Source organism: Benincasa hispida, chromosome 3, assembly GCF_027475165.1.
Source record: "Benincasa hispida cultivar pf3 chromosome 3, pf3_genome.v1.1, whole genome shotgun sequence".
Taxonomy (NCBI): domain Eukaryota; kingdom Viridiplantae; phylum Streptophyta; class Magnoliopsida; order Cucurbitales; family Cucurbitaceae; genus Benincasa; species Benincasa hispida.
The window spans coordinates 22,097,553-22,103,526 of record NC_143480.1 but is presented as its reverse complement, the minus strand read 5'-3'; the positions used below and the strand labels follow the sequence as shown (position 1 = coordinate 22,103,526).

The following is a 5,974-nucleotide window of genomic DNA, read 5'->3' as shown; positions in this document are numbered from 1 at the left end:
TCTTTATTGGAGGGATCTGCAGTTAATGAATGTTGATTAATTTAACTAAGAGTTTAATTAATAATCTCGTACCAATGGAGCTTATAATATATTGGTTCATTAGGTTCCCTTGCTAGCTCACTAAGGGTAAAAATAAGAATCATCTAATTTTGGATTAATTTGAATGGTTCAAATTAAATAAGAAAATTAATTGTATTAGATACAACTAATATAATGTATATAGATACATTATGATATAAAGTTAATTTTGAATGAGATTCAAAATTATACTTTGTTTAATGAGAGAGACAAATATTTGAATAAGATTCAAATATTAATTATATGAATGAGATTCATATTAAAACTATTGGTTACATGAGAGATATATATTTTAATAAGATTCAAATATTAATTTTATATGAATCTCATTCATATATTTAATATTTGAATCTTATTAAAATATAAATAAGACTAGTAGATTGTTATGATGGATACGGTTAAATTATTTGGTCTGGCCTACCATTTCGCTCCCTCCTAGTTTTGGGGTAAGTAGATGAATTTTTCCCTTATATACTGATTATGGGTCTTAAACAATGAGATCACTCTCTCTCACTAGCCCGAGAGGGTTTTGTTTATGGTAGGACCATGAACAAGTTTTTTTTATTAGAAGAACAGTTGAGCTTAAGGCATTAGATGTAATTACAGGAGGAAAACGATAATTTAACCCTATTATAATTACGTACAATTCGTGAAGGGTTTACTTACTTTTAGTTAATTATATCCATGGACACATAAATATATTTATAGTGCGAAGAGTGCAGTTGTGGGTCTTTATTGGAGGGATCTGCAGTTAATGAATGTTGATTAATTTAACTAAGAGTTTAATTAATAATCTCGTACCAATGGAGCTTATAATATATTGGTTCATTAGGTTCCCTTGCTAGCTCACTAAGGGTAAAAATAAGAATCATCTAATTTTGGATTAATTTGAATGGTTCAAATTAAATAAGAAAATTAATTGTATTAGATACAACTAATATAATGTATATAGATACATTATGATATAAAGTTAATTTTGAATGAGATTCAAAATTATACTTTGTTTAATGAGAGAGACAAATATTTGAATAAGATTCAAATATTAATTATATGAATGAGATTCATATTAAAACTATTGGTTACATGAGAGATATATATTTTAATAAGATTCAAATATTAAATATATGAATGAGATTCATATAGAAATTATAGGTTAAATTAATATGAATGAGATTCATATTTAAACTATAGGTTATAAGAGATGATTATATTTGAATATGATTCAAATATAATTTAAGTTAAATATGTATATATTTAATTTATTGATTAATTAAGTAAATGTTAATTAATTAAGTTATATATTAAATTAGGTTTAATATATAAATTCAATTTGAATAAAATGGGAGTTATCTAACATATGTTCGCGGGGAGTTATAACTTCACTAGTTAACTCCCTATCTCTCTAGTTTAATTGTTAAGTTACATAGAAGAAACATAGATCATACTTGTTTTTGGCGAAGAATACTCTCTGCATTTTTTCTCTCTACATAACAAAGATCTCTCTCTCTGAAAAGAACTTTTTAGAAAGAAATTCCTTCTGCGAAGTTGCTCTTCTCTTCTCCAAAGATGAGATCCCACCATCTCGATTCTTGCTGAAGAATAATAAGGAAGCCCAAGTGGTGGTGTCCAGAGATCGTTTTGCTCATGGAAGAGTTTGTGCAGAGGAAATCATTGAAGAAGGTCTTCAATGGTAAGTCCTCTCTTCTCCTGAAAAGCATGCTTATGTGAATATGTTTATCATGTTTTTTTTTGTATGTTTCTCTGTTCTTCTGGATTTTCCAAAATGAATTTCACTAACACATGTGTTTACACACTTCCACTGAAGAATTCGACTCCAACAATTTGGTATCAAAGAATGGTCCCGCATTCGTAAATTAGAACATTTGTTTATGTAAAATGTAACTAATATAAATGCATTATAGGAATCATGCATCAATGTGATAAACTTCGTAGGCAACCTACACTAAGAACTCATGATGCTACCAGAGAGCCTATGGTGGGGAATGAAAAGTTTGAGGCTGAATCAAGCAATCCTCAAAATAGGGTAGATGTAGAAGAACAACTATTAAATAGATTTGCCCAAAGATTAGTAGGAAAGAGGCAGTGCGAAAAGACCCCGAAAAAAATACGAAATAGAGCGTCTGAAGGCTCTAGGAGCTATAACATTCACAGGAACAACAGATCCTGCTGATGCTGAGGTCTGGTTGAATGTGATAGAAAATTTTTTCAGAGTAATGAGATCCTTGAAGACCGAAAAGTGGAACTTGCCACTTTCTTATTCCAGAAAAGAGCAAAAGATTGGTGACGATAGTTAAGAATAGACTAACAGATGATGAAAAATCCAGCTGGAAAGAATACAAGAAGGTTTTTTACGACAAATATTATCCTCGATCATTCCATGATGCAAAACTGAATGAGTTCCTGAAACTTGTTCAGGGAACTTGGATGGTGGCAGAGTATGAACAGAAATATACCAAACTATCCAAGTATTCTACTATAGTAATTGTTGATGAAGTAGACCGATGTAGGCAATTTGAGGAAGGAATGTGGGAGGAAATAGGTACTCCGATGACAGCTAATGTAGGTGGAGCGAATTTTCTAGGCTGGTAGAAACAGCTGTAGGAGTAGAAAAGAGCCTGGCAGAAAAGGAACAAGGAAGAGAAGCTTCCAAACCATCAAATTCTACTGAGACAGATAAAGGAAGAAATAGGAAATTTGCACAAGGTGTTAGCAAAGGAAACTTTAAATCGAGATACAATGGTTCGAAATTAGGTGAAAGGATTCCAGGATCGAGCGATTTCAGTCGTCCCGCAAAGTCATCTGGAAAATCACGAATCAATCAGCCTAGAGAATCTACAGCCAGTATCGACCAAAAACCTTCATGTCTGTCATGTAATAAATACCAGTGGGGTCAGTGTCGAAGTGGAGCCAATGTCTACTTCGATTATGGTCAGGTTGGCCACTACAGAGAAAATGTCTTTGGTTGATGCAAGAGGACAACATAGAACAAGTAACTATTTTACATATAGTGAACCAACCACCAAAGCCTGCAAGGATAAATGTTGAAGGTTCAAGTGGAGCAAAATAAAAAGGACCAGCTGGTCGACCTCATTCTCAAGGAAATTTTTTTGTTGTGACACAACAAGAAGCTGAAGAAGCGCCTGATGACATGTATGCTATTTAATTTTTAATAAATTTGCACATGTTCTAATAGATCTTGGTGCAACACGTTCCTTTGTTTCTACCACTTTCGCTATGGAAATTGATAAAAGGGTAGATTTATTACCTGGAGAATTGTTGACCGGCACACTTGTGGGCAAAACTCTTGTTTTCAAGACTGTTTACCGAAATTGTATGGTGCAAATTAATGGTACAGAATTAACTACTAGTACCATTAAACGTATAAGAGCTGGATGTTATTTTTTAAATGGATTTTCTGTGTAAATATCATGCCTCAGTAGACTGTCATCAAAAAAGTGGTTGTGTTCGAACAACTTGGAGAAACTGAGATTATTTTTAGAGATGACAGGAAAATCCTTCTGACTTGTATTATTTCTGCATTAAAGGCTAGTAAAATGTTGAGAAAAGATTGTACAGCATATCTGACTCATGTCATGGATACTTGGGTTAGCAAGTTGAAGCTAGAAGTATGGGTAGTACAAGAATTTTTAGATGTATTCCTAAAAGAACTGTCTGGTTTACCATCTGATGGAGAAATTGAATTTTCGATCAACTTGATGCCTGAAATAGCATCAATCTCACAAGCTCAATACAGAATGTCATCTAAATAACTAAAGGAATTGAAGACCCAACTGTAGAAGCAAGTGGATAAGGGGCACATCCAACCAAGTGTATCCCCATAGGGTGCGCCAGTTCTATTTGTGGAAAAAAAAAGGATGGTACCAATTATGTATAGATTATCGCTAGCTGAATAAGGTAACAATACATAATCAGTACACTTTGCCACATATTAATGATCTCTTTGATCAGCTTAAGGGTGCTTTAGTATTTTCTAAGATTGGTATGCAGTCAGAATACCATCAGTTGAAGATTAAGGAAGCAGATATAACTAAGACTATTTTCAGAACGGGATATAGGCATAATGAGTTCTTGGTGATGTCTTTCGGGTTAACTAATGCCTCGGTTGCATTCATGGATCTCATGAATTGTGTATTTTGCATCCACATTTGGACCAGTTTGTTATTGCATTTATTGATGATATACAGGTCTACTCTGAGAACTAGGAAAAACACAGGGAGCATCTTAGAACAGTTTTGCAAACACTCTGAGATCGAAAAATTATATGCCAAATTCAGTAAATGTGAATTTTGATTAGACTGGGTAAAATTTCTAGGCCATGTAGTGTTTGTTGAAGGTATATGTGTTGATCCATAAAAGCTAAAAGCAGTAGTTGAATGGGAACGACCCATGACATGTTTAGCAGTTTGAAGTTTTCTTAGGTTGGTAGGTTATTACCGACGCTTTATGGAAAGATTCTCAAAGCTGGCGCTTCCATTGACCCACCTAACCAAGAAAAACTCAAACTTTGTATGGATAGAAGCTTGCAAATAAAGTTTTCAGAAATTGAAGAAGAGACTAGTAACAACTCTGATACTTACACTTCAAGCATCTGGGTGGAGTTTGAAATTTATTGTGACACCTCACACCAGGGTTAGGTTTTGTTTTGATGTAAAAGAAGAAGATAATGGTGTATGCCTCAAAACAATTGAAAACGCATGAACACAACAACCCGACCCATGATCTGGAATTAGGGGTTGTTATTCTAGCATGGAAGATCTGGCAACATTACCTGTTTGCTGAGAAATGTGACATATACACCGATCACAAAAGTCTGAAGTGTATATTTGATCAGAAGGAGTTGAACATGAGACAGAGAAGGTGGCTAGAATTGATCAAAGATTATGATTGTATAATAGAATACCATCCAGAGAAAGAAAATGTAGTAGCTGACTCATTAAAAAGGAAGTCTACCCATTCTAAAGCCTCACTTAATGCAATGGACACATCTCTAGTAAGTGAATTGAAGAGTTGCAATATAGTAGTGTCAATGTATAGGCTGGGAGGATTGTTTGCACATTTTCAAGTAAGATCTACCCCGACTGATAAGGTTATTAAAGCCTAAGCGCAAGTGCAACCCTAAGGAAGCTAATAGATGATGTGAGACTAGAACAACAAACAAATTATACCTTGAAAAGTGATGGTGCTTTAATAAGGTATAGTCGGTCGTGTGTTCCAAACAATACGGGTTGAAGAGAGAGATTATGGAAGAAGCACATAACTCTGTGTATGCAATGAACCCAGAAAGTACGAAAATGTACCGAACTCTGAAGAAGGATTATTCATGGTCTGGCATGAATGAGAAATTACAGATTATGTGACCAAGTGTTTGATCTATCAATAAACTCCTTGAAGGGATCGAATCCCAATGTAGAAGTGAGTGGTCGCCTTTGTGTTAGTGAATTCATTTAGAAAGAAACTTTAAAAAAAGAGAAAATATAGAATAAGGATAAACGCATAAGCATGTGTCTAAATATAAATACAGAGAGGAAAGGGAAAAATAGAAACTTTACCCTTGAAGATAAACGTTCTTCACGTACTCCTCTCCGAAGATCACGAACACTACTCTTCTTCGCGAACACAGCAAGATAGAAAACCTCCAACATTGGACACCACCACCAAAGTCTTCCTTGCTATTCTTAAGGTAAGAAATCAAGAAAAAGTTGTATGCTCTTCTTTTAATTTTGGTGAGAGAATTGATTTTTCGTGAGAGTATTCTTGGAAGAAGAATGTTACAGAGAAAAACACACACTGTATTATCTGAAGAAGAAGACTCTGGTTATATGAGAGGGAGAGGGAAATTATTATTGAGAAGAAC

At 34.0% G+C, this 5,974-nt stretch overlaps 1 long non-coding RNA gene across 1 annotated transcript; it reads right to left on the bottom strand.

Moving 5' to 3' along the window:
- Positions 1-1,372: 1,372 nt before the first annotated feature.
- LOC150037133 (uncharacterized) lies at positions 1,373-5,974 on the bottom strand. The gene is made up of 2 exons (XR_016528167.1): positions 5,670-5,974; positions 1,373-1,785 (listed from the first exon to the last, which is right to left on the bottom strand). It is a non-coding gene; the product is annotated as an uncharacterized LOC150037133 (long non-coding RNA).